We start from the raw sequence: 26,369 nt of genomic DNA, 5'->3' as shown, positions 1-26,369 counted from the left end.
ACGATCATATCCATGAATGAGAAAACTCAGACTATAATGTGATAACAATGACTTTGTTATGTCCAGTTTATGTGAGCATTAGGTTCTCTTCAGTCACTGCTGTCTTGTGGCAGTGCTAGAGAGACGCAGGTCTACAGAGCAGGCTTCCCTACCCTTTCTCACCCTCCCACTTCCCTTCACTATGGTCCCACCAGCATGAACCAGGCATTGCGCAGAAGCCAGATCAGCTGCTGAGCCCAGCCTCTGGCTATGGGACTCTGGGGATCAACCCAGCAACTCGTCACACTCGAGATTCAAACTGAGGAATAGCCACCAACACAAACAGAGGGCCTTGTTCTGAGGAGAGATGGTAACAATTCCATCTGGCAAGCCAAACTCTCAGGAGCAGGCAGGCGGGGTGGTTACCCCATGGCCTGTTCCTCAGCAGACGAACGTCAGCTCTGATCAACTCATCCCATCCAGGGCAGATTGAATATGCAACTAACCTGGACTGTATTTGATCTTTCTTAGAGCTGGCTGTGCATGTACCGTATGGTGAGTATCCTCCTGTAGGTAAGGAAGCTGATGGTTCTTTGTGTGGAGTGCGGGTTGGGCTTGTGGGGGGGTTTGGGGGCATGGTGTATGACTGGGGTGTTTGTGTGAGGGAGGAGTTTGAGAGTGAGGTTGGGGGTATTAGCGTGTGGGGACAGAGTTTGTGGGAGCAGTTTCTATGTGGAGTGGGGAGGGATTTGTGATGGCGGTGAGGGTGGAATTTGAAGGGGGGTGCGGTTTGTGAGCTGAGGTATGATTCTTCAATGTTTTTATTTGATTGGGAAATGGGAAAAAATAGGTGGGAACATTAAATGGGGCAGGAGTTGCTATTGTAGCCAGCATGAAAACAATGGACAGAAACGCTGGGACTGTCCTTTAAATTCTCCATGGGATGTGGGTTTTGCAGACTGGGCCAGTGTATATTACTGACTGCAAGTTACCCCTTGAGAATGTGGGGGTGAGCTGCCTTAAACTGCTGCAGTCCATGTAGGTTGACCCACAATGACCCTTAGGGAGGGAATTCCAGGATTTTGACCCAGTGACACTGAAGGAATGGCAAAATATTTCCAAACCAGGATGGTGAGTGGCTTGGAGAGGAATTTGTAGGGAGTGGTGTTCTCACATACCTGTTGCTCTTATCATTCTATAAAGTAGCGATCAGAGATTTGGAAGGTGCTGTTTAAGATGCCAGAGTGAAGTTTTGCGGTGCATCTTGTAGAAGGTACACACTGCTGCTACTGAGGAATTGGTGGTGAAGGGAGTGGGATGTTTGTGCAATCAAGCAGGGACTACTTTGTCCTGGATGGTATCGAGCTTTTTGTGTTTTTGGAGCTGTATTCATCTGTGGAATAGCTTGTACGTTTTGTGTTTGAGCGGTGAATATGTTTGGTTGTGACAGAAGTGTCATTTTGTTTGTGAACTAAATGTTGGTGCTGTTTTGTGAGTTTATTGTGTTGGGGATGGGCTACAGATTGGAGGGGTGTCAGTGTCTTTGTGTGTTTTCTCTGAGAGCCATAGGAGGGGGCTGGTACCTTGGGAATGATGTTATGCATTGGAGCAGATGTTGATTAAGCCTCAGCCAGTTTGAAACTTGCCCGGAAATGAATCTCTGAAATGGCAGATCTGATTCATGGAAGTGCGGCAACAAAACCCAGCTGGTTTGTTGTGTTCAGCTGACCCTCTGAATTTCTGGGTCATGTATTTGAATTTGTTAAAGTTCAGCGCAGACTCTAAATAGAGGTGGTGGTTAAAATGAATGCAGTGTTTCCTGATAGTTGAGTTACAAAAAAGGAAGCACATGTCAGGTGTAGATAGCAGAGATTGATTGAGTCCTTCGCAGAGTATGGAGCATTAGAACATAGAACATTACAGCACAGTACAGGCCCTGCGGCCCTCGATGTTGTGCCAACCTGTCATACCGATCTGAAGCCCATCTAACCTACACTATTCCATGTACGTCCATATGCTTATCCAATGACGACTTAAATGTACCTAAAGTTGGCAAATCTACTACCGTTGCAGGCAAAGCATTCCATTCCCTTACTACTCTCTGAGTAAAGAAACTACCTCTGACATCTGTCCTATATCTTTCACCCCTCAACTCAAAGCTATGCCCCCTCGTGCTCACCGTCGCCACCCTAGGAAAAAGGCTCTCCCTATCCACCCTATCTAACCCTCTGATTATTTTATATGTTTCAATTAAGTCACCTCTCAACCTTCTCTCTAACGAAAACAGCCTCAAGTCCCTCAGCCTTTCCTCTTAAGACCTTCCCTCCATACCAGGCAACATCCAAGTCAATCTCCTCTGCACCCTTTCCAAAGCTTCCACATCCTCCTTATAATGCAGTGACCAGAACTGTACGCAATATTCCAAGTGCGGCCGCACCAGAGTTTTGTACAGCTGCAGCATAACCTCTTGGTTCCGGAACTCGATCCCTCTATTAATAAAAGCCAAGACACTGTATGCCTTCTTAACAGCCCTGTCAACCTGGGTGGAAACTTTCAAGGATCTGTGTACATGGACACCGAGATCTCTCTGCTCATCTACACTACCAAGAATCTTACCATTAGCCCAGTACTTTGCCTTCTGGTTACTCCTACCAAAGTGCATCACCTCACACTTTTCTGCATTAATCTCCATTTGCCACCTCTCAGCCCAGCTCTGCAGCTTATCTATGTCTCTCTGTAACCTACAACATCCTTCGTCACTATCCACAACTCTACCGACCTTAGTGTCGTCTGCAAATTTACTAACCCATCCTTCTATGCCCTCATCCAGGTCATTTATAAAAATGACAAACAGCAGTGGACCCAGCACCGACCCTTGCGGTACACCACTAGTAACTGGTCTCCAGGATGAATATTTCCCATCAACTACCACCCTCTGTCTTCTTTCAGCAAGCCAATTTCCGATCCAAACTGCTATATCTCCCACAATCCCATTCCTCTGCATTTTGTACAATAGCCTACTGTGGGGAACCTTATCGAACGCCTTGCTGAAATCCATATACACCACATCAACCGGTTTACCCTCATCTACCTGTTTGGTCACCTTCTCAAAGAACTCAATAAAGTTTGTGAGGCACGACCTTCCCTTCACAAAACCGTGCTGACTATCCCTAATCAATTTATTCTTTTCTGGATGATTATAAATCCTATCCCTTGTAACCTTTTCCAACACTTTACCAACAACTGAGGTAAGGCTCACTGGTCTATAATTACCAGGGTTGTCTCTACTCCCCTTCTTGAACAGGGGAACCACATTTGCTATCCTCCAGTCATCTGGCACTATTCCTGTAGACAATGACGAGTTAAAGATCAATGCCAAAGGCTCGGCAATCTCCTCCCTGGCTTCCCAGAGGATCCTAGGATAAATCCCATCCGGCCCAGGGGACTTATCTATCTTCACACTCTGAAGGATTTCTAATACCTCTTCCGTGCGAACATCAATCCCACCTAGTCTAGTAGCCTGTATCTCAGTATTCTCCTCGACAACATTGTCATTTTCTAGAGTGAATACTGTTGAAAAATATTCATTTAGCGCTTCCCCTATCTCCTCTGACTCCACACACAACTTCCCACTACTATCCTTGATTGGGCCTAATCTTACTTTCGTCATTCTTTTATTCCTTAAAGTAGGAGTAGGAGTAGGCAGTAAACTAAACTAGGCAGGAGGAGTATAAGAGGTAATGGGAACTGCAGATGCTGGAGATTTCAAGATAATAAAATGTGAGGCTGGACGAACACAGCAGGCCAAGCAGCATCTCAGGAGCACAAAAGCTGACGTTTCGGGCCTAGACCCTTCATCAGAGAGGGGGATGGGGGGAGGGAACTGGAATAAATAGGGAGAGAGGGGGAGGCGGACCGAAGATGGAGAGTAAAGAAGATAGGTGGAGAGAGTGTAGGTGGGGAGGTAGGGAGGGGATAGGTCAGTCCAGGGAAGACGGACAGGTCAAGGAGGTGGGATGAGGTTAGTAGGTAGCGGGGGGTGCGGCTTGGGGTGGGAGGAAGGGATGGGTGAGAGGAAGAACCGGTTAGGGAGGCAGAGACAGGTTGGACTGGTTTTGGGATGCAGTGGGTGGGGGGGAAGAGCTGGGCTGGTTGTGTGGTGCAGTGGGGGGAGGGGACGAACTGGGCTGGTTTAGGGATGCAGTAGGGGAAAGGGAGATTTTGAAACTGGTGAAGTCCACATTGATACCATATGGCTGCAGGGTTCCCAGGCGGAATATGAGTTGCTGTTCCTGCAACCTTCGGGTGGCATCATTGTGGCAGTGCAGGAGGCCCATGATGGACATGTCATCAAGAGAATGGGAGGGGGAGTGGAAATGGTTTGCGACTGGGAGGTGCAGTTGTTTTTTGCGAACTGAGCGGAGGTGTTCTGCAAAGCGGTCCCCAAGCCTCCGCTTGGTTTCCCCAATGTAGAGGAAGCCGCACCGGGTACAGTGGATGCAGTATACCACATTGGCAGATGTGCAGGTGAACCTCTGCTTGATGTGGAATGTCATCTTGGGGCCTGGGATGGGGGTGAGGGAGGAGGTGTGGGGACAAGTGTAGCATTTCCTGCGGTTGCAGGGGAAGGTGCCGGGTGTGGTGGGGTTGGAGGGCAGTGTGGAGCGAACAAGGGAGTCACGGAGAGAGTGGTCTCTCCGGAAAGCAGACAGGGGAGGGGATGGAAAAATGTCTTGGGTGGTGGGGTCGGATTGTAAATGGCGGAAGTGTCGGAGGATAATGCGTTGTATCCGGAGGTTGGTAGGGTGGTGTGTGAGAACGAGGGGGATCCTCTTGGGGCGGTTGTGGCGGGGGCGGGGTGTGAGGGATGTGTCGCGGGAAATGCGGGAGACGCGGTCAAGGGCGTTCTCGATCACCGTGGGGGGAAAGTTGCGGTCCTTAAAGAACTTGGACATCTGGGATGTGCGGGAGTATACTTAGGTAAATTGGGAGGGCAACAAGGGGACATAAGAGCACTGGCAAATAGGGTTAAGGAGAATCCAAAGGGATTTTATAAATACATTAAGGACAAAAGGATAACTGGGGAGAGAATAGGGCCCCTTATAGATCTGCAGGATGTGTGGAACTGCAGGAGATGGAAGAGATACTAAACGAGAATTATGCATCTGTGTTTACTGTGGAGAAGGAGATAAAAGATAGATTGTGGGGAATAAATAGCAACATCTTGAAAAATGTCCATATTATGGAGGAGGTGCTGGACGTGTTAAAACACATAAAGGTGAATAAATCCCGAGGAACAGGTGTAGCGTAGAACTCTGTGGGAAGTGAGGGAAGTGATTGCTGGGCCCCTTGCTGAGGTATTTGTATCATTGATAGCCACAGGTGAGAACTGGAAGACTTGGATATTGGCTAACATGGTGTCGCTATTTAAGAAAGGTGGTAAGGAAAAGCCAGGGAGCTATTATCTGGTGATCCTGACATCAGTGGTGGAAGAAATTGGTGGAGGGAATCCTGAGGGACACCATTTATATTTATTTGGAAAGGCAGTCATGTCTCACAAACTTGTTTGGGTTTTCTGAAGAAGTAACGAAGAGGATTGATGAGGACTGAGCAGCGGACATGATCTATATAGACTTTAGTAATGCATTCGACAGGGTTCCTCATGGTAGACTGGTTAGCAAGGTTAGATCACATGGAATACAGGGAGAACTAGCTATTTGGATACAGAACTGGCTCGTAGGTAGAAGACGGAGGATGGTAGTGGAAGGTTGCTTTTTAAACTGGAAGCCTGTGACCAGCGATGTGCCACAGGGATCGGTGCTGGGTCCACTGCTTTTCATCATTTGTATAAATGATATGGATGTGAACATTGGAGGTATGGTTAGTGAGTTTGCAGATGACACCAAAGTTGGAGGTGTAGTGGTCAGTGAAGATGGTTACCTCAGAGTACAATGGAATCTTGATTGGGATGGGCCGAGAAGTGGCTGATCAAGTTTAATTTAGATAAATGTGAGGTGCTGCATTTTGGAAAGGCAAATCAAGGCAGGACTTATACACTTAATGGTAAGATCCTGGGGAGTGTTGCTCAACCAGGAGAGCCTGGAGTGCAGGTTCACAGTTTCTTGAAAGTGGAACCGCAGGTAAATAGGATAATGAAGGAGGTGTTTGGTACGCTTGCATTGAGGATAGGAGTTGGGAGGTCATGGTGGGGCTGTACAGGACATTGGTTAGGCCACTTTTGGAAAACTGTGTGCAGTTCTGGTCCCCCTGCTGTGGGAAGGGTGTTGTGACACTTGAAAAAGTTCCGAAAAGATTTATGAAGATGATGCCAGGACTGGAGGGTTGGAGCTACAGGGAGAGGCTGAATAGGTTGGGGCTATTTTCCCTGGAGCATCGGAGCTGAGGGGTGACCTTAGAGATTTATAAAATCATGAGGGGCGTGGATAGGGTCTTTTCTCCAGGGTGAGGGGAGTCCAAAACTAGAGGGGCATAGATTTAAGGTGAGAGGAGAAAGATTTAAAAGGGACCTGAGGGGCAACCTTTTCACACAGAGGGTGGTGCACATGTGGAACGAGCTGCCAGAGGAAGCAGTGGAGGCTGGTACAGTTACAGCATTTTAAAAGGCATCTGGATGGCCACATAAACAGGAAGGGTTTTAGAGAGGTATGGGCCAAATGCTGGCAAACGGGACTGGACTTAGATCTAGGATATCTGATCGGCATGGACGAATCAGACCAAAAGGTATTTTTCTGTGCTCTTATGTCTGTCTGATATTACATACCATTGACTGTGGATTCTGAAAGATAAACTGGCAGCAGTTACGTAGCTTATAGCATTTGCTTAAGCAGTTTGGCTGGTTGATTGTTGCAGACTAGTGGACCAGTACCACTATGGGATGTGACACTGGGCTCAACAAGTCAACCACTGCTCCCAGCGTGACTGGGTAGTTCTGCCATACATGAGGTAACATGGAACAGGTATTTGCTGATTTTATTTTGATCTAGGCTGTGTTCATCTTTTATTCTTTGCTATAATCCTGTGATCTTAAGACACACAATTGATTTTAAAATATCCTTTTCTACTTTACCATTAAAGGTTCCCAACTCCATCTTTATCACGTAAACTGCCTATGTAAACATGTCACGCTGCGACTCAGCCACCACCTCACCAATGTTCCACTAGTGTACAGTGAAATTAAAGCAAGGCAACAGGACATTGAAATGAAATGATCCACCAGGGAATTCTTCCTCGCTGCAACAAAGAGAGAGGCCAGAAACTCTGTGTGAGGGACAGACAGAGACCGGGAGCAAAGTGCTGCAGGGAACAAAAGAACAGAAATGGTCCGTTCAGCCCCTTGAGCCTGCTCCACCATCCAGGAAGATCATGGCTGATCTGTGGCCTAACTCGCTATGCCTGACTTGGATCTGTATCCTTTGATACCCTTCCTTAATAAAAATTTGTCTATCTCAGATTTAAATTTAACAATTGAATTAGCATTGACTGCCATTTGTGGAAGAGTTCCAAACTTCCACCACTCTGCTTTCTAATATCACTCCTGACTGGCCTGCCCCTGACTCTTTAGACTGTGACCCTAGTTCTAGAATCCTCACCAGTGGAAATAGTTTATCTATCCTGCTTTTCCCTGTTAGTATCCTGAACACTTCAATTCGATTACCCCTTAACCTTCTAAATTCTGGAGAATAAAGGCCTAATTTGTTTAATCTGTCCTCATAACCTTACCCCTGAAGTCCAGGTACTATTCTTATAAATCTGTGTTGAACTCCCTGCCTCCATCCCTTCCTAAAGTGTGGTGCTCGAATCTGCACACCGTATCCTAAGTGGTGTCTAATTAGGGTTTTGTATAATTGCAGCATAACATCTGCGCCGCTATATTCCAGCCCTTCAGATACGAAGGCTAGCTTTCCATTCACCTCCTTTCATTACTTCCTGCAGCCTCTTTGTGACATTTTAAAGAGCTGTACACCTGAACCCACCAATCTCATTGGATAGCCACCGTGTTTAACTTTGTGCCTTCTTTAAAAGAAAACCCTGATCTATCCTTTTATGATCTGAAACCTAACAGTTACATTAAAATCCATCTTCCACAGCTTCGTCCATTCACCTGATCTGTCAGTCTCCTGTTGTAATGTTATGCTGTCATTGACCACTGCAATGCTGCCCCATCAGCAAATGTGGATATCTGTCTTTTTATGCCACTGTCCAAGTTAATGAGTATTGTGATTAATGGAAGTGTCAACACAGATTTCCGCGGGACACCACTAATCACACCCTGCTAACTTACCCATTCTTCCAACTATCTGTTTCCTGCCACATTACCAATTTCCCATCCATGTCAGTAATTTGCCCTCAATTCAGTGGGCTTCCACCTTAGCTAATAGTCTCTTACACTGAACTTAAGGACAGCACGGTGGCTCTCAGTGGTTGGCACTGCTGCTTCACAGCGCCAGATACCCAGGTTCGACTCTAGCCTTGGGAAGCTCTGGAGTTTGTACATTCTCCTCGTGGCTGTGTGGGTTTCGTCTGGGTGCTCTGATTTTTCCCCACATTTCAAAGATGTGCATTAAGGGTGGATTGGCCATGGGAAATTGCTCCGTAGTGTCCTCGGATGCCAAGGTTAGGGGGATTAGTTATTGTAATGCAAGATTACAGGGATGGTGGGGTGTCTGGTTCTGGATGGGATGTTCTTTGGAGGATTGGTGCAGACTCAGTGGGCTGAATGGCCTACTCTCTGCATTGTGGGATTCTATGACATCAAAAGCACTCTGGAAGTCCATATAAACAACATACATTGACTTAACTTTCCACCTCTTCAAAACTTACTTTTGTTGCCTCTTCAAAAAGATCGAAGTTTGTCAAAGAGGACCTACCCTTCATGGGTCAGTGGTTGGCGCTGCAGTCTCAGCAGTAGACCCTGAGTTCAATTCCACCCTCAGGTGACTGTCTGTGTGGAGCTTGCTCGTTCTTCCTGTATCTGTGTGGGTTTCCTCTGGGTGCTCCGGTTTCCCCCCTCGGTCCAAATGTGTGCAAGTTAAGTGGATTGGCCATGCTAAATTGTCCATAATGTTCGGGGATGTGTATGCTAGGTGGGTTAGCCATGGTAGATATGGGCTTACAAGGAAAGGGTAGGGAGATGGGTCTGGGTGGGATGATCTTCAGAGGGGACTTGTTGGGCTGAACAGCCTATTTCCACAATATAAGGATTCTGTGATTTTCCCTGATTAACTGAAATGTTTGAGGTGATCCTACCCTATCCTTGATTGGAAATTCCAACAATTTCTCCACCAGATACGTCAAGCTAACTGATCAGTAATTCCCTGAGAGCGGAGTGACATGAGCAAATTTCCAGTTCAGAGCGACAGCTCCTGAATCCAGGAAGCTCTGAAAGATTATGATTAGGATATTGTCTTGCCATCTATTATATTAGTGGATGGAAACCATCAGGTCCTGGGGATTTGTCACTCTTCAGTTCCATTAATTTCTCCGTTAACAGTGCAGCACAAGAATATACTTTTTGCCTCACCAAGATTGTGCCACACATGGTGCCTTTCTAAAATAAACAATTCTGTCGCTATGTGGTCCATATCACTTAATTCTCTGCCTGTTCATTTATTTGTCAAGGTGTTTATTAAATGTTGCTATTGTACCTGCCTCTAGCATCATATTCCAGGTATTTGCCACCCTCTGCATTTAAAAAAAAGGTTTCCTCTCGCATCTTTAAACTTACTGACTTTTACCTTTAACCAATGTCCGTGAGTAATTGAAAGTTCTATTCTGGGAAAAAGATTCCACTATTTCATCTACTCATGACTTTGCATGTTTTTTATTAATTCAGGAAATGAGGGCTTCACTAGTTAGGCCAGCATTTATTGTCCATTCCTAACTGCCCAGAGGTCAGCTAGGGGTCAACCACATTGCTGAGGGTCTGGAGTCACATGTAGGGCAGATCAATTACGAATGGCAGTTTCCTTCCCGAAAGGACATTAGTGAACCAGATGGACTTTTCCCACAGTGGATCCATGGTCATCGTTAGGTTCTTAATTCCAGACACATTCCACCATCTGCCATGGTGGGATTCAATCTTGTGTCCCCAGAACATTACCTGGGTTTCAGGATTAAAAAGTCCAGCAATAATATCATAATGTGATCACCACACAGACACACACACAAAAATTTGTAAACTCCTGTCGGGTCACCCCTCATCCTTAGACATTCAAGTTGAAACAACCAAGTTTGTCCAATCTTCTGATAGCCAATACCCTCCTAACCAGACAACTTGCCATAACTTTCACACCATTTTGATAGTGTGGTGACCAGAGCATTACAGTATTCCAAAATTGTGGCCTAACTAAAGCTCTGTACAGCTGTTACATGACTTTGCAATTTCTATACTCTGTGTCCTGACCAATGAAGACAAACATGCTATATGCCTCTTGACCACCTTATCCACTTGTGTTGTTGCTTTCATGGAACTGTGGACCTGTAGTTCTAGATCCCTCAATGTTAATTCTTCTAAGATTCTGCCTTTTACTGTATACTTCCCTCCTGTATTAGACATTCCAAAATGCATCACCTGGATTGAACTCCATCTGCTATTTCTCCATGCAAGTTCCAGCCTATCTGAATGTCTAGCAATACTCCTCATTGTCCACAGCTCCCCCCAATCTTTGTGTCATCTGCAAGCTAACTTAAGCGGACCACCTGTGTTCTCTTAGAAATCACTTATTTAAATACAAGCATTACAAACAACAGGGATCCCAGCACTGATCCCTATGGAACACCGCTGCCCACAGATGCCCAGTCAGGAAAGCACCCTTCCACCTCTAATCAGTCTTCTATGACAAAGCCAGTTCTATTTCCACCTTACCAGCTCACTGTGGGTCCCTTATGACCTTACCTTCAGCCTGCCTCGAGGATCAAAGCCTTGCTAAAGTCCATGTAGAAAACTTCCACCGACCTGCTCTTATTCATCTTTGTCACTTACTCAAAAAACTCAATCATGTTTCAGAGACAAGACCCTTCCCCCAACCCCACCCCCCACACAAAACCACGCTGCCTGTCACTAATAAATCCATAGCTTTCCAAATGAGTAAATCCTGTCCTCAAGAATCTTTCCCAATAATTTCCCTACCACTGTTGTAAGGCTCACTGGCTTGAAATATCCCTGTTGCCCTTCTTAAACAAATGATTAACATTAGTTATTCTCTAGCCCTCTGGGATTTCTCCTGTGTTTAAAGATGATACAAAGATTTCAGACAAGGTCCCAGCAAATTCCTCACCAGCTTCCGTCAGGATTGTGGGGATTTGCCTACCTCAAAACTTTTCAAAACACCCGACACCAGCTCCTTTATACTGATATGTCTTAGAATATCAGTTTACTGCTCTACAGACTCACCGTCCACTGTGTCCTTCTCCTTTGTGAATACTGCTGCAAAGTATTCATTAAGGATCTCATCCACTGCCTCTGACTCCATGTATAAATTCCCTCCTTTGTCCTCGAGTGGACCTACCCTTTCCCTAGCTACCCCCTTACTCCTTATATTCAAGAAAAGGCCTTGGGATTTTCCTTAATCGTGTTTGCCATGAACATTTCATGGCCCATTTTAGTCGACCTAACCTTCTTGTTTAAGTTCTTTCATAGTTTTATATTCTTCAAGCCTTCTGTCTGTCTTCAGTTTCCTAAATTTTACAGAGGACTGTGACGTTTTCAGTTACTGCTAGGAGATTGTATTTGGAACATGAGGAAGTCTTGCAGTTCAGGAAGTCTTTAGGTCTGATGTTCTCTCTCACTGAAGATATTAATATTCCCTTGAAGTTCCTCCTTCACGCACAGTTACGCTGTCACACATCGACAATCTCTCACGCTGAAACATGCTCGGTCTCTCGCCACACTCTCATGCATTGGCAAACTTCCAGTCACAGGCACACATGCTGCTACACAAACACAACACACTTGTAGAACATTACAAACTCACCATCTCTCAATCTCAATCTCGGACACACCTCTCTCACACATTCAATCTCTCACTCGAATTCAACTACAATCTTCACTCCCTCATTGTCATGCTCGTGACCTCACAAAAAGTAGGACCTTGGGTAGTGTTGTCGAACAGAGTGACCTAGGGGGTTACGTACATAATTCTTTGAAATTTGCATCACAGACAGGGTGGTCAAGAAAGAGTTTAAAACAAAGAACAAAGAAAATTACAGCACAGGAACAGGCCCTTTGGCCTCTAAACCTGCACCAATCAATATCCTCGGTCTAAACCTGTCATCTATTTCCTAAGAGATAATGGGAACTGCAGATGCTGGAGAATTCCAAGATAATAAAATGTGAGGCTGGATGAACACAGCAGGCCAAGCAGCATCTCAGGAGCACAAAAGCTGACGTTTCGGGCCTAGACCCTTCATCAGAGAGGGGTATGGGGGGAGGGAACTGGAATAAATAGGGAGAGAGGGGGAGGCAGACCGAAGATGGAGAGAAAAGAAGATAGGTGGAGAGAGTATAGGTGGGGAGGTAGGGAGGGGATAGGTCAGTCCAGGGAAGACGGACAGGTCAAGGACGTGGGATGAGGTTAGTAGGTAGATGGGGGTGCGGCTTGGGGTGGGAGGAAGGGATGGGTGAGAGGAAGAACAGGTTAGGGAGGCAGAGACGGGTTGGACTGGGTTTGGGATGCAGTGGGTGGGGGGGAAGAGCTGGGCTGGTTGGGTGGTGCAGTTGGGGAAGGGGAGATTTTGAAACTGGTGAAGTCCACATTGATACCATATGGCTGCAGGGTTCCCAAGCGGAATATGAGTTGCTGTTCCTGCAACCTTCGGGTGGCATCATTGTGGCACTGCAGGAGGCTTGGAGACCGCTTTGCAGAACACCTCTGCTCAGTTCACAACAAACTACTGCACCTCCCAGTCGCAAACCATTTCCACTCCCCCTCCCATTCTCTAGATGACGTGTCCATCATGGGCCTCCTGCACTGCCACAATGATGCCACCCGAAGTTTGCAGGAACAGCAACTCATATTCCGCCTGGGAACCCTGCAGCTCAATGGTATCAATGTGGACTTCACCAGTTTCAAAATCTCCCTTTCCCCAACTGCATCCCCAAACCAGCCCAGTTCGTCCCCTCCCCCCACTGCACCACACAACCAGCCCAGCTCTTCCCCCCCACCCACTGCATCCCAAAACCAGTCCAACCTGTCTCTGCCTCCCTAACCGGTTCTTCCTCTCACCCATCCCTTCCTCCCACCCCAAGCCGCACCCCCCGCTACCTACTAACCTCATCCCACCTCCTTGACCTGTCCGTCTTCCCTGGACTGACCTATCCCCTCCCTACCTCCCCACCTATACTCTCTCCACCTATCTTCTTTACTCTCCATCTTCGGTCCACCTCCCCCTCTCTCCCTATTTATTCCAGTTCCCTCTCCCCATCCCCCTCTCTGATGAAGGGTCTAGGCCCGAAACGTCAGCTTTTGTGCTCCTGAGATGCTGCTTGGCCTGCTGTGTTCATCCAGCCTCACATTTCATTATCTATTTCCTAAGGGTCTGTTCTGGATACTCCTATCAAATACCCCACCATCTGTGCTGTATAAGACCCAGCTGTAGTGGTACTGCTCTGGCAGCTGCTGTTTCCCTACCCTAATAGGCAATGTCCCCCCAACAGTATGGAATACGGTAGACTTGTTAAAGTGGGTTTAGCTACAGGGGATTCCTGCACTGTCTGCCGGCTCCATCTAGCAGTCACCCATCTTTCTCCCTGAGTCTTGGGCGTGACTGTATCTCTAAAACTCCTGTCTATGACAGACCACAGTCTGATGAATTCGGGGTTGACTATTTAGGACAGAGATGAGGAGACATTTCTTCACACAAAGAGCCTGTGGAATTCCTTACCACAGGAAGTAGGTGATGCCAAAGCATTGAATGTGTTCAAGAGGTGACTAGATATTGCACTTGGGGCAAACAGGATCAAAGGTTATGGGAGCAAAGTGGGATTAGGCTGTTGAATTGGGACGATCAGCGATGGTTGTGATGAATGGTGGAGCAGGCTTCTATCTTGTAGATTCTGCCTCCTGCATGCAATTAATGTACCCAGCTGTGCCATGTACCCTTGCTCGAAGGGCCGAATGGCCTACTCCTGCACCTATTGTCTATTGTCTGTCACTCCAAGAGATCTGTGCAGCCTGACACGAGTTACAATTGGACACACTTCCTAAAGATTTATTCATGAAGTGGAGAGACTATGCTCTGAAAGTTTGTGATTTCAAATAAACATGTTGGATTATAACTGGTGTTGTGTGACTTCTGACTTTGCAGAAGTAGTCAGAGAGTGCAAATTGTCTCTGATTCCCACAGTCTGCAGGAGAAGCAGACTACCCTACTCCCTGACATTTACCCTCTAGCAACTTTTTACTCATTTTTGTGGGATGTTGAAATCACTGGCTGGGCCCAGCATTTACTGCCTCATCCGTATTTGCCATTGACAAGGTGGGGGTGAACTGCCTCTTGAACTGCTGCAGTCCACATGCTTTGGGTTGTCCCACAATGCCATTAGGGAGGGAATTTCAGGGTTTTGACCCAGTGACACTGCAGTAACGGTGATCTATTTCCAAGTCAGGATGGTGAGAGGATCGGAAGGGAATCTGAAGGTGGTGGTGTTCCCATGTATCTACTGCTCTTGTCCTTCTAGATGGAAGTGGTCATGGATTTGGAAGATGCTGCCTGAGGATCTTTGGTGAATTTCTGCAGTGCATCTTGTAGATAGTACACACTGCTGCTGCTGAGGGTCGGTGCTGGAGGGAGTGGATGCTTGATTAAATTTTTAAAAATTACATTTTAAAATCTGTTCAAATAAAAATAAATTTCTATGATTTTGTAGCTAACTAGATTTCCCTTGCCACTCGCTTAAATCCCACTACTGTAAAACCTTATGGGTATGAAATCGTTCCTAGAAATTGAAGGTAAGAAATATAAGAATGACCTGACCACTACTTAACAAGCAGGAGCCCTTCTGTCGTATCGTCCCTTCTGAATTTTCCCTCTGGGCTCTCCAGTTCCTGTACCCAGCTGCTGATCAAGGTGAGGCTGTTATTTGAAACTAACAGTCATAGTTACTTTGACCATAAAGTCTTAGAATATTGGAGAGGAATTAGGCCAATTAGCCCATTAAGTCTGCTGCACCATTCTATCGTGGCTGATATGTTTCTCAACCCCATTCTCCTGCCTTCTCCCTGCGCCCTGATCCCCTTTACTGTTCAAGAACCCATCTATCTCTGACTTGGCCACAGATTGACCACCTGGCTGAAGAAATTTCTCCTCATTTCAGTTCTAAATGTCATCCCTTCATTCTGAGGCTGTGCCCTCAAGTCCCAATCTCTCCTATTAGTGGAAATATCTTCTCCACACCAGACTCCTAATACAACAAGTCTTTCAACCCCGGGATCATTCTCATAAACTTCCTCTTGCCAACCCCTCCGATGCCAGCCCATCCTTCCCCTTAGATATAGGACCCGAAACTGCTGTCAATACTACAAAGTCTGGCCACAGCCTCATACAACCTCTGCAATACATCTCTCTTGTACTCTAACCCTCTAAAAATGAATGGTCACATTGCATTTGCCTTCCAAACTTCCTACTAAATCTACATGTTAACCAGAAGAGAATGTGCACTGGGACTCCCAAGTCCCGTTCTGCTTCAAATAAAGCCTATCTCCATTTAGAAGATAGTTTATGCCTCTATTCTTTCTATCAAAGTGTATAACCTCACACTTTCCCTCATTGTATTCCATTTGCCACTTCTTTGTCCACTTGCTTGGCAAGTCCTTCTGCAGCCTCTCTGTTTCCTCAACATTACCTGTTGCCTCCCACCAATCTTTGTGGTTTGCAAATTAACCTCCATAAGCATGACATGCTTCGAGAGGCTGCTCATGTGCTATTGTGCTTTTAGTTCCTTTTTAATTCCTCAATTCCACCTGCAGGGTCTCCACTGGGTGCTTTCCCCTCATTACATGCTCCTGCAGAGATGTGACTCTGTTTCTAATCAGTAATGTTACTCCATCCCCTCTGCTGTCTTCTTTATCCATCCTGTAAATATTACAACCTAGTGTGTTCAGTTCCCACTCCTGAACGTCCTGCAGTCATGTTTCCTTAATGGCCACGGTCGCACAGCTTCTAATTTGAATCTGTGCCTGCGCCTTGTTTAATTTGTTCTTTACATTTGTAGAAAGAATTCTAATTTTGGCTGTACACTCTATTCTGTCCATCAGCACTTTTTATTCTTTCTCCCTCTCAGCTTACTCAATACACATTTTATGGTCCTGCCTTGTTCTTCATCTTATTAACCTCGACCTTCTCATGTGCTGACCTCCTGCTCCAGTTCCCTGCCACACCAGTTTAAACCCTAGAAAGAAAGTGCCCCTCCAGTTTAGATGCAGCCTGCCCCTTTTTGTACAAGTCCTACCTGCCCTGGATCCCAATCATCCAGATATCTGTTTTCCTCCCTCCAACACCAGCTCTTTAGCCACAAATTCAACTGTACTACCTCGCTACTTCTGGCCTCACTAACAAGTGGCATGGGGAGTAATCCTGAGATAACAACCTTAGAGATCCTGCTTTTAAACTTTTTACCTAACTTCCCTAAATTCTGTTTGTAGGGCCTCACCTCCCTTCCTCCCTGTGCCATTAATTCCAATATGACCCACAATCTCTGGTCGTTCACAGCCCTCTTTCAGAACACCCTGTGGCATATACCTTGGAGACTGAGCTGGGTTTGACGTTATTCAGGAGAGCTGGCGTTTTTGAGCCATTTCACTTCTCCATCCAGTGAACGAACAATCCCACCCTTAGCGAGTTTGCTATTTTCTCCTAAAAGTCTTACTGCACTTGAGGGTGTGTCTCTGATTGTCGTGGTAGGGTCTGGAGGGGGGGACGGGAGTGTAGAGGAGGGATGGGTGTGGGGGGTGAAGGGAATGTAGAGGAGGGATGGCTGTGGGGGTGAAGGGAGTGTAGAGGAGGGATGGGTGTGGGGGGGAAGGGAGTGTAGAGGAGGGATGGGTGTGGGGGGTGAAAAAGGGAATGTAGAGGAGGGATGGGTGTAGGGGTGAAGGGAATGTAGAGGAGGGATGGGTGTAGGGGTGAAGGGAGTGTAGAGGAGGGATGGGTGTGGGGGGTGAAAAAGGGAATGTAGAGGAGGGATGGGTGTAGGGGTGAAGGGAATGTAGAGGAGGGATGGGTGTAGGGGTGAAGGGAGTGTAGAGGAGGGATGGGTGTGGGGGGTGAAAAAGGGAATGTAGAGGAGGGATGGGTGTAGGGGTGAAGGGAATGTAGAGGAGGGATGGGTGTGGGGGTAAGGGAATGTAGAGGAGGGATGGGTGTGGGGGTAAGGGAGTGTAGAGGAGAGATGGGTGTGGGGGGGAAGGGAGTGTAGAGGAGGGATGGGTGTGGGGGGTGAAAAAGGGAATGTAGAGGAGGGATGGGTGTAGGGGTGAAGGGAATGTAGAGGAGGGATGGGTGTAGGGGTGAAGGGAGTGTAGAGGAGGGATGGGTGTGGGGGGTGAAAAAGGGAATGTAGAGGAGGGATGGGTGTAGGGGTGAAGGGAATGTAGAGGAGGGATGGGTGTAGGGGTGAAGGGAGTGTAGAGGAGGGATGGGTGTGGGGGGTGAAAAAGGGAATGTAGAGGAGGGATGGGTGTAGGGGTGAAGGGAATGTAGAGGAGGGATGGGTGTGGGGGTAAGGGAATGTAGAGGAGGGATGGGTGTGGGGGTAAGGGAGTGTAGAGGAGAGATGGGTGTGGGGTGAAGGGAGTGTAGAGGAGGGATGAGTGTGGGGGTTAAGGGAGTGTGGTGGAAGGATGGGAGTGGGGGCTAAGGGAGTGTGGTGGAGGAATGGGTGTTGGGGGGGAAGGGAGTGAGGTGGGGGTAAGGGAAGGGAGCATGGAGGAGGGATGGGTGGGGGGAGGGAAGGGTTACTGTAGGGGGAGGAGTGTGTGGAGCGAGGGGAGGGAAGGTGTGTGCAGGGAGAGGAGGGTAGGGTTGTGTGGGAGGAGGGAGAGGGTGTGTGGAGAGTGGGAGGAGGGAGGGTTTGTATGGATGGTGGAGGGTGAGGAGGGGAGGGTTATGTGGAAGGGTGTGGAAGGAGGTGACGGTGTGTGTGTGGGTTGTGTGTGTTTGTGGGGGTGGTTGTGTGTGTGTGGGTGGGTGTGGGTATGTGTCTGTGTGTGTTGGGTGGGTGTGTGTGGGGGGAGGTATGTGTGTGTGTGGGGTGGGTGTATGTGTCTGGGGTGGGTGTGTGGGGAGTGTGTGTGTGCGGGTGTGTGTGTGTATGTGTGGGTATGTTTGGGTGTGGGTGTGTGGGTGGGTATGTTTCTGTGTGTGGGTGCGTGTGGGGGTGTGGGTGCTTGTGGATGTGTGTGTGGTTGAGTGTGTGTGTGTGGGGAGGTGTGTGTGTGTGCGTGCATGGGTGGGTGTGTGTGTGTGTGTGTGTGGGTGTGTGTGTGTGGGGGGGTGTGTGTGGGGGTGAGTGTGGGGATGTGTGTGTGTGGGTGGGTGTTTGTGTGGGCGTGTGTGGGGGTGGGTGGGTGTGTGTGTGGGGGTGTGGGTGTGTGTGTTTCGGTGTGTATGTGTGTGGGTGTGTGTGTGTGTGGGTGGGTGGATGTGTGTGTGTGTGGGTGGATGTTTGTGTGGGCGTGTGTGGGTGTGTGTGGTTGTGTGTGTGTGGGTGTGTGTGAGGGTGTGTGGGTGTGTGTGGTTGTGTGTGTGGGTGTGTGTGTGGGTGTGTGTGAGGGTGTGTGGGTGTGTGTGGTTGTGTGTGTGGGTGTGTGTGAGGGTGTGTGTGTGGGGTGTGTGTGGATATGTTTGTGTGTGTGGGTGGGTTTGTGTGTGTGGGTGTGTGTGTGTGTGTGTGGGTGGGTTTGTGTGTGTGGGTGTGTGTTGGTGTGTGTGTGGGGTAGGTGTGTGTGTGGGGTTGGTGTGTGTGTGGGGTGTGTGTGTGTGGGTGTGTGTGTTTGTATGGGGTGTGTGGGGGGTGTGTCTGTGTGTGGGTGTGTGTGTGGGTGTGGGTGGGTGTGGCTGCGTGAGTGGGTGGGTGTGTGCGGGGGGTGTGTGTGGGTGGGTGTGGGCTTGTGTGTGTGGGTGTGTGTGTATGGGTGTGGGTGGGGGTTTGTTTGTGTGTGGGTGTGTGTAGGTATGATTGTGTGTGGGTTTGTGTGTGTGGATATGTGTTGGTGTGTGTGTGAGGTTGGTGTGTGTGTGGGGTGTGTGTGTTTGGGGATGTGTATGTGTGTGTGGGTGGGTGTGGGGGGTGGGTGTATGGGTGGGTGTGGCTGTGTGTGTGGGTGTGTGTGTGGGTGGGTGTGTGGGAGTGTGTGTGTGGGTGGGTGCGCATGAGTGTGGATGTGTGAGTGGGTCTGGTTCTGTGTGTGTGTGTGTGTGTGTGTGTGTGTGTGTGTGTGTGGGTGGGTGGGTGTGGGTTTGAGTGTGGGTGTGTGTGTGAGTGTGGGTGTCTCTTGGTGTGAGTGGGAGTGTGTGTGTTGGGGTGTGTGTGTGTATGTGGGTGGGTGTGGGTGTGAGGAGGGTGTGTGTGGGGGTGTGTGTATGGGTGTGTGTGTGGAGGTGTGTCTGTGTGGGTGTGTGGGTATGTTTCTGTGTGTGGGTATGATTGTGTGTGTGGGTGGGTGTGTGTTGGTGTGTCTATGGGTGTGGATGTGTGTGGGGGATTGTGTGGGGTGTGTGGGGGGTGGGTGTGTGTGGGGGGTGGGTGTGTGGGTGGGTGTGCGTGTGTGTGGAGGTGTGTGAGGTGTGTGTGGGGGGTGGATGTGTGTGTGGGTGGGTGTGCGTGTGTGTGGATGTGTGTGGGGTGTGTGTGTGTGGGTGTGGGGGTGTGCTGAGGTGTGTGTGTGGGTGTGCCTGTGTGTGGGTGTGTGTTTGTATGTGTGTCGGTATGTCTGTGTGGGTGTGTGGGTGTGTGTGTGTGGGTGTGTGGGTGTCCGTGTGGGTGTGTGTGTGGGGTGTGTGGGGGTGCGTGTGTGGGGGGTGGGTGTGTGTGTGGGTGGGTGTGTGTGTGTGTGGATGTGTGTGGGGTGTGTGTGTGGGTGGGTGTGCGTGGGTGTGGGGGTGTGTTGAGGTGTGTGTGTGTGGGTGTGCGTGTGTGTGGGTGTGTGTTTGTATGTGTGTGGGTATGTCTGTGTGGGTGTGTGTGTGTGTGGGATGTCGGTTTGTGTGTGGGTGTCTGTGTGTGGGTGTGTGTGCGTGGGGGTGTGTGTGTATGGGTGTGGGTGGGGGTGTGTGTGTGTGGGGGTGTGTTTGTGTGTGGGTTGTGAGTGGGTGTGTGGGTATGTTTGTGTGTGTGGGTATGATTGTATGTGTGTGTGTGTGTGTGTGGGTGGGTGTGTGTGTGGGGTGTGTGTGTGGGGTGTGTGTGTGTGTGGGTGGGTGCGTGTGGCTATGTGTGTGGGTGGGTGTGCGTGAGTGGATGTGTGTGGGCTGTGGGTGGGTATGGTTCTGTGTGTGTGTGGGTGGGTGTGGGTTTGTGTGTGGGGTGTGTGTGGGGGTGTGTCTGTGTGGGTGTGTGTGAGAGGGTGTGTGAGAGTGTTTGTGTGCGTATGTTTGTGTGTGTGGGTATGATTGTGTGTGTGATTGGGTGTGAGTGTGTGGGAGTGTGTTGGTGGGTTTGTGTGTGTGGATGTGTGTTGGTGTGTCTATGGGTGTGGGTGTGTGTGTGGGGTGCGTGTGTGTGTGGGGGGTGTGTGTGTGGGGTGCGTTGGGAGTGGGTGTGTGTGGGGGGTGGGTGTGTGTGTGCGTGGGGGGTGGGTGTGTGTGTGCGTGTGGCTGTGTGTGTGGGTGGGTGTGCGTGTGTGTGGATGTGTGTGGGGTGTGTGTGTGGGTGTGTGTGTGCGTGTATGTGTGTGGGTGGGTGTGTGTGGGAGTTTGTGTGTGTGTGGGTTTGTGTGTGTGTGTGTGTGGGTTTGTGTGTGGGTGTGTGTGTGTGGGTGTGTGTGGGTGTGTCTGTGTGTGTGTGTGTTTGTATATGTGTGGGTGTGTCGGTGTGGGTTTGTGTGTGTGTCTGTGTAGGTGTGTGTCTGTGTGTGTGGGTGTGCGTGGGAGTGTGTGTGTGTGGGTTTGTGTGTTGATGTGTGTGTGTGGGTGTATTTGTGGGTATGGCTCTGTGGGTGTGTGTGTGGGGTGTGTGTGCGGTGTGTGTGTGTGTGTGTGTGTGTGTGGGGGTGTGTGTGTGTGTATGGGTGTGTGTGTGTGGGTGGGTGTGCATGAGTGTGGATGTGTGTGGGGTGTGGGTGTGTGTGGGGGGTGGGTGTGTGTGTGGGTGGGTGTGCGTGTGTGTGGATGTGTGTGAGGTGTGTGTGTGGGTGTGTGTGGGGGGTGGGTGTGTGGGTGGGTGGGTGTGCGTGTGTGTGGATGTGTGTGAGGTGTGTGTGTGGGTGTGTGTGGGGGGTGGGTGTGTGTGTGGGTGGGTATGCGTGTGTGTGGATGTGTGTGGGGTGTGTGTGTGTGGGTGTGGGGGTGTGTAGGGGTGTGACTGTGTGGGTGTGTGTGTGTTGGTCTGTGTGTGGGTGTGTGCGCGGGGGTGTGTGTGTGGGTGTGTGTGTCTGGGTCTGTTTGTGTGTGTGAGTATGATTGTGTGTGTGGGAGTGTGTGTGGGATGTGTGTTGGTGTGTCTATGGGTGTGGGTGGGTGTGTGGTGTGTGTGTGGGGTGTGGGGGGTGGGGGGTGGGTGTGTGTGTGGGGTGTGTGTGGGGTGTGGGGGGTGGGGGGTGGGTGTGTGGCTGGGGTGTGTGTGGGGTGTGGGGGGTGGGGGGTGGGTGTGTGTGTGGGGTGTGTGTGGGGTGTGGGGGGTGGGGGGTGTGCGTGTGTGTGGGGTGGGTGTGTGTGTGTGTGTGTGGGTGGGTGTGCGTGTGTGTGGATGTGTGTGGGGTGTCTGTGTGTGTGGGTGTGTGTGGGTTTGCGTGTGTGGGTGTGAGTGTGGGTTGGTTGTGTGTGGGTTGGTGGGTGTGTGTGTGCGGGGGTGTGTGTGGGTGGGTACGGGCATGTGTGTGTTTGGGTGTGTGTTTGCATGGGTGTGGGTGGGGGTGTGTGTGTGGATGGGTGTGTGTGTGTGTGGGTGTGTGTGTGTGTTGGGGGCTGGGTGTGTGTGGAGGGTGGGTGTGTGTGTGGTGTGTGGGTGTGGGGAGTTCGGTGTGTGTGGGGGTGTGGGTGTGTGTGTGGGTGTGGGTGTTGGTGGGTGAGTGTGTGGGGGTGTGTGTGTGGGTGGGTGTGCGTGTGTGTGGGTAGGTGTGGGGTGTGTGTGTGGGTGGGTGGGTGTGGGTTCGTGTGTGTGTGTGAGTGTGTGGTTGTGTCTGTGGGTGTGCGTGGGAGTGTGTATGTTGGGGTGTGTGTATGTGTGTGGGGAGGGTGTGTGTGCGGGTGTGTGTGGGTGGGTGTGTGTTGGTCTGTGTGTGGGTGTGTGCGTGGGGGTGTGTGTGGGTGTGTGTGTCTGGGTCTGTTTGTGTGTGTGGGTATGGTTGTGTGTGTGTGTGTGGATAGGTTTGTGTGTGTGGATGTGTGTTGGTATGTGTATGGGTGTGGGTGTTTGTGTGTGGGTGTGTGTGTGGGGTGTGTGTGTGTGTGGGGGGTGTGTGTATGACGTGTGTGGGGGGTGGGTTTGTGTGTGGGGATGTGTGTTGGTGTGTGTATGGGTGTGTGTGTGTGGGGTGTGTATGGGTGTGTGTGTGTGGGGTGTGTGTGTGTGTTGGGGTGTGTGTGTGTGTTGGGGTGTGTGTGTGTGTGGGGTGCGTGTGGGTGTGTGGATGTTTGTGTCTGGGTCTGTTTGTGTGTGTGGGTATGGTTGTGTGTGTGTGTGTGTGGGTGGGTTTGTGTGTGTGGATGTGTGTTGATGTGTGTATGGGTGTGGGTGTTTGTGTGTGGGTGTGTGTGTGGGGTGTGTGTGTGTATGAGGTGTGTGGGGGGTGGGTCAGTGTGTGTGTATGTGGGTGGGTGTGGCTGTGTGTGTGGGTGTGTGTGCGGGGGTGTGTGGGTGGGTGAGGGCATGTGTGTGTTTGGGTGTGTGTTTGCATGGGTGTGGGTGGGGGTGTGTGTGTGGATGGGGGTGTGTGTGTGTGGGCTTGTTTGTGTGTGGCTGTGTGTGTGTGTGGGTGGGTTTGTGTGTGCGGATGTGTGTTGGTGTGTGTATGGGTGTGTGTGTGTGGGGTGTGTGTGTGTGTGTGGGGGGGTTGGGTGTGTGGGGGGGTGGGTGTGTGGGGGGGTGGGTGTGTGTGGAGGGTGGGTGTGTGTGTGGGGGATTGGGTGTGTTTGGGTGGGTGGGTGTGTGTGTGGGTGTGGGTGTTGGTGGGTGAGTGTGTGGGGGTGTGTGTGTGGGGTGTGTGTGTGGGTGGGTGTGTGTGTGTGTGTGTGTGGGTGGGAGTGGTTCTGTGTGTGTGTGTGTGTGTGTGTGTGTGGGTTTGTGTGTGTGTGAGTGAATTTGTGGGTGTGGGTGTTTGTGGGTGTGAGTGGGAGTGTGTGTGTTGGTGTGGGTGTGTGTGTGTGTGTGTGTGTGGGTGTATGTGTATGTGTTTGGGTGGGTGTGGGGAGGGTGTGTCTGTGTGGGTGTGTGTGTGAGGCTGTGAGAGAGTGTTTGTGTGGGTATGTTTGTGTGTGGGTGTGAGTGTGTGGGTGGGTTTGTGTGTGTGGATGTGTGTTGTTGTGTCTGTGTGTGTGGGGTTTGGGTGTGTGTGGGGTGTGTGTCTGGGGGGTGTGTGGGCCTTGTATGTTGGTGTGTCTATGGGTGAGGGTGTGAGTGTGGGGTGTGGGTGTGTGTGAGGGCTGGGTGTGTGTGTGGGTGTGGCTGTGGGTGTGCATGTGTGTGGGTGTGTGTGTGTTTGTGGGTGTGTGTATGTGTGTGTGTATGTGTGGGTGGGTGTGTGAGTGGGTGTGAGTGTGTGGGTGTACGTGCATGTGTAGGGGTGTGTGTGTGGGTGTGTGTGTGTGTGTCTGTGTGTGGGGGTGTATGTGTATGTGGGAGTGTGTGTGTGGTTGTGTGTGTGGTTGTGTGTGTGGAGATGTGTGTGGTGGTGTGTGGGGGTGTGAGTGTGTGGGTGTGTGTGTGTTGGTCTGTGTGTGGGTGTGTGCGCGGGAGTGTGTGTGTGGGTGTGTGTGTCTGGGTCTGTTTGTGTGTGTGGGTATGGTTGTGTGTGTGTGTGTGGATGGGTTTGTGTGTGTGGATGTGTGTTGGTGTGTGTATGGGTGTGGGTGTTTGTGTGTGGGTGTGTGGGTGGGTTTGTGTGTGTGTGGGGGGTGTGTGTGTATGAGGTGTGGGTGTTTGTGTGTGGGTGTGTGTGTGGGGTGTGTGTGTGTGTATGAGGTGTGTGGGGGGTGGGTCTGTGTGTGTGTATGTGGGTGGGTGTGGCAGAGTGTGTGGGTGTGTGTGTGCGGGGGGGTGTGGGTGGGTGTGGGCATGTGTGTGTTTGGGTGTGTGTTTGCAAGGGTGTGGGTGGGGGTGTGTGTGTGTGGGTATGTTTGTGTGTGGGTGTGTATGTGTGGATGGGTTTGTGTGTGTTGGTGTGTGTATGAGTGTGTGTGTGTGGGGTGTGTGTGTGTGTGTGTGTGTGTTGGGGTGTGTGTGTGTGTGGGGGGGGGTGGGTGTGTGTGCAGAGTGTGTGTGTGTGTGGGGTCTGTTTGTGTGTGTGTGTGTGGGTGGGTTTATGTGTGTGGATGTGTGTTGGTGTGTGTATGGGTGTGGGTGTTTGTGTGTGGGTGTGTGTGTGGGGTGTGTGTGTGTGTATGAGGTGTGTGGGGGGTTGGTCTGTGTGTGTGTATGTGGGTGGGTGTGGCTGTGTGTGTGGGTGTGTGTGTGCGGGGGTGTGTGGGTGGGAGTGGGCATGTGTGTGTTTGGTTGTGTGTTTGCATGGGTGGGGGTGTGTGTGTGGGTATGTTTGTGTGTGGGTGTGTGTGTGTGTGGGTGGGTTTGTGTGTGCGGATGTGTGTTGGTGTGTATATGGGTGTGTGTGTGGGGTGTGTGTGTGTTTGGGGGGCGTGGGTGTGTGTGGGGGGTTGGGTGTGTGTGGGGGGGTGGGTGTGTGCGGATGTGTGTTGGTGTGTATATGGGTGTGTGTGTGGGGTGTGTGTGTGTTTGGGGGGCGTGGGTGTGTGTGGGGGGTTGGGTGTGTGTGGGGGGGTGGGTGTGTGTGTGGGTGTTGGTGGGTGAGGGTGTGGGTGTGGGGAGCGTGTGTGGGTGGTTGTGGGGTGTGTGTGTGTGTGTGGGTGGGAGTGGTTCTGTGTGTGTGTGTGTGTGTGTGGGTTTCTGTGTGTGTGAGTGTGTTTGTGGGTGTGGGTGTTTGTGGGTGTGAGTGGGAGTGTGTGTGTTGGTGTGGGTGTGTGTGTGTATGTGTGTGTGGGTGTATGTGTATGTGTGTGGGTGGGTGTGGGGAGGGTGTGTCTGTGTGGGTGTGTGTGTGAGGGTGTGAGAGAGTGTTTGTGTGGGTATGTTTGTGTGTGTGGGTATGATTGTGTGTGTGGGTGGGTGTGAGTGTGTGGGTGGGTTTGTGTGTGTGGATGTGTGTTGTTGTGTCTATGGGTGTGGGTGTGTGTGTGTGGGGTTTGGGTGTGTGTGGGGTTTGGGTGTGTGTGGGGGGTGTCTGGGGGGTGTGTGGGCCTTGTGTGTTGGTGTGTCTATGGGTGTGGGTGTGTGTGTGGGGTGTGGGTGTGGGTGGGTGTGGGGTGTGTGGGGGGTGTGTATGTGGGTGTGCATGTGTGTGGATGTGTGTGGGGTGTGTGTGGGTTTGTGTGTGGGTGTGATTGTGTTTGTGGGTGTGGGGGTGTGTGTGTATGTGTGGGTGGGTGTGTGAGTGGGTGTGTGTGTATGTGTGTGTGGGGCTGTGTGTGTGTGGGGGTGTGTGTGTGTGTGTCTGTGTGGGTGTATGTGTATGTGGGAGTGTGTGTGTGGTTGTGTGTGTGGAGGTGTGTGGGGGTGTGAGTATGTGGATGTGTCTGTGTGTGGGGGTGTCTGTGTGTGGGGGTGTCTGTGTGTGGGGTGTGTGTGTGTGTGGGGGTGTGTGTGTGGGGTGTGTGTGTCTGGGTGTGGGTGGGTGTGGGTGGGTAGATGTGTGTGTGCGTGGGGTGTGTGGGTGGGGGTGTATGTGGGCATGTGTGTGTGAGTGTGTGTGTATGGGTGTGGGTGGGGGTGTGTTTGTGTGTGGGGTGTGAGTGGGTGTGTGGTTCGTGTGGGGGTGTGTGTTTGGGTTTGTGTGTGTGTGTGTGTGGGTGGGTGTGGGGGGTGGGTGTATGGGTGGGTGTGGCTGTGTGTGTGGGTGTGTGTGTGGTTGGGTGTGTGGGAGTGTGTGTGTGGGTGGGGTGTGTGTGTGTCTGTGTGGGTGGGTCTGGTTCTGTGTGTGTGTGTG

At 50.4% G+C, this 26,369-nt stretch overlaps 1 protein-coding gene across 4 annotated transcripts in view; it reads left to right on the top strand.

Annotated features, from left to right (window-relative positions):
* Positions 1–734: 734 nt before the first annotated feature.
* cskmt (citrate synthase lysine methyltransferase) overlaps positions 735–26,369 on the top strand; it is a 57,736-nt gene continuing 32,101 nt past the window's right edge. Inside the window, exons 1-3 of one of the 4 annotated variants that reach the window (XM_059641525.1) lie at positions 735–1,252; positions 7,075–7,405; positions 8,842–8,933. The gene's annotated coding sequence lies outside the window, so the exon portion shown is untranslated. Of the gene's footprint in view, positions 1,253–4,865; positions 7,406–7,434; positions 8,934–26,369 lie in introns of those variants that run through there. The other 3 variants (XM_059641524.1, XM_059641526.1, XM_059641527.1) reach the window with 3 other exon arrangements.

Source organism: Stegostoma tigrinum, chromosome 42 (genome assembly GCF_030684315.1).
Source record: "Stegostoma tigrinum isolate sSteTig4 chromosome 42, sSteTig4.hap1, whole genome shotgun sequence".
NCBI classification, from domain to species: domain Eukaryota; kingdom Metazoa; phylum Chordata; class Chondrichthyes; order Orectolobiformes; family Stegostomatidae; genus Stegostoma; species Stegostoma tigrinum.
Note: the sequence above shows the minus strand (reverse complement) of the source record. Positions and strands in the feature narration are given on the sequence as shown.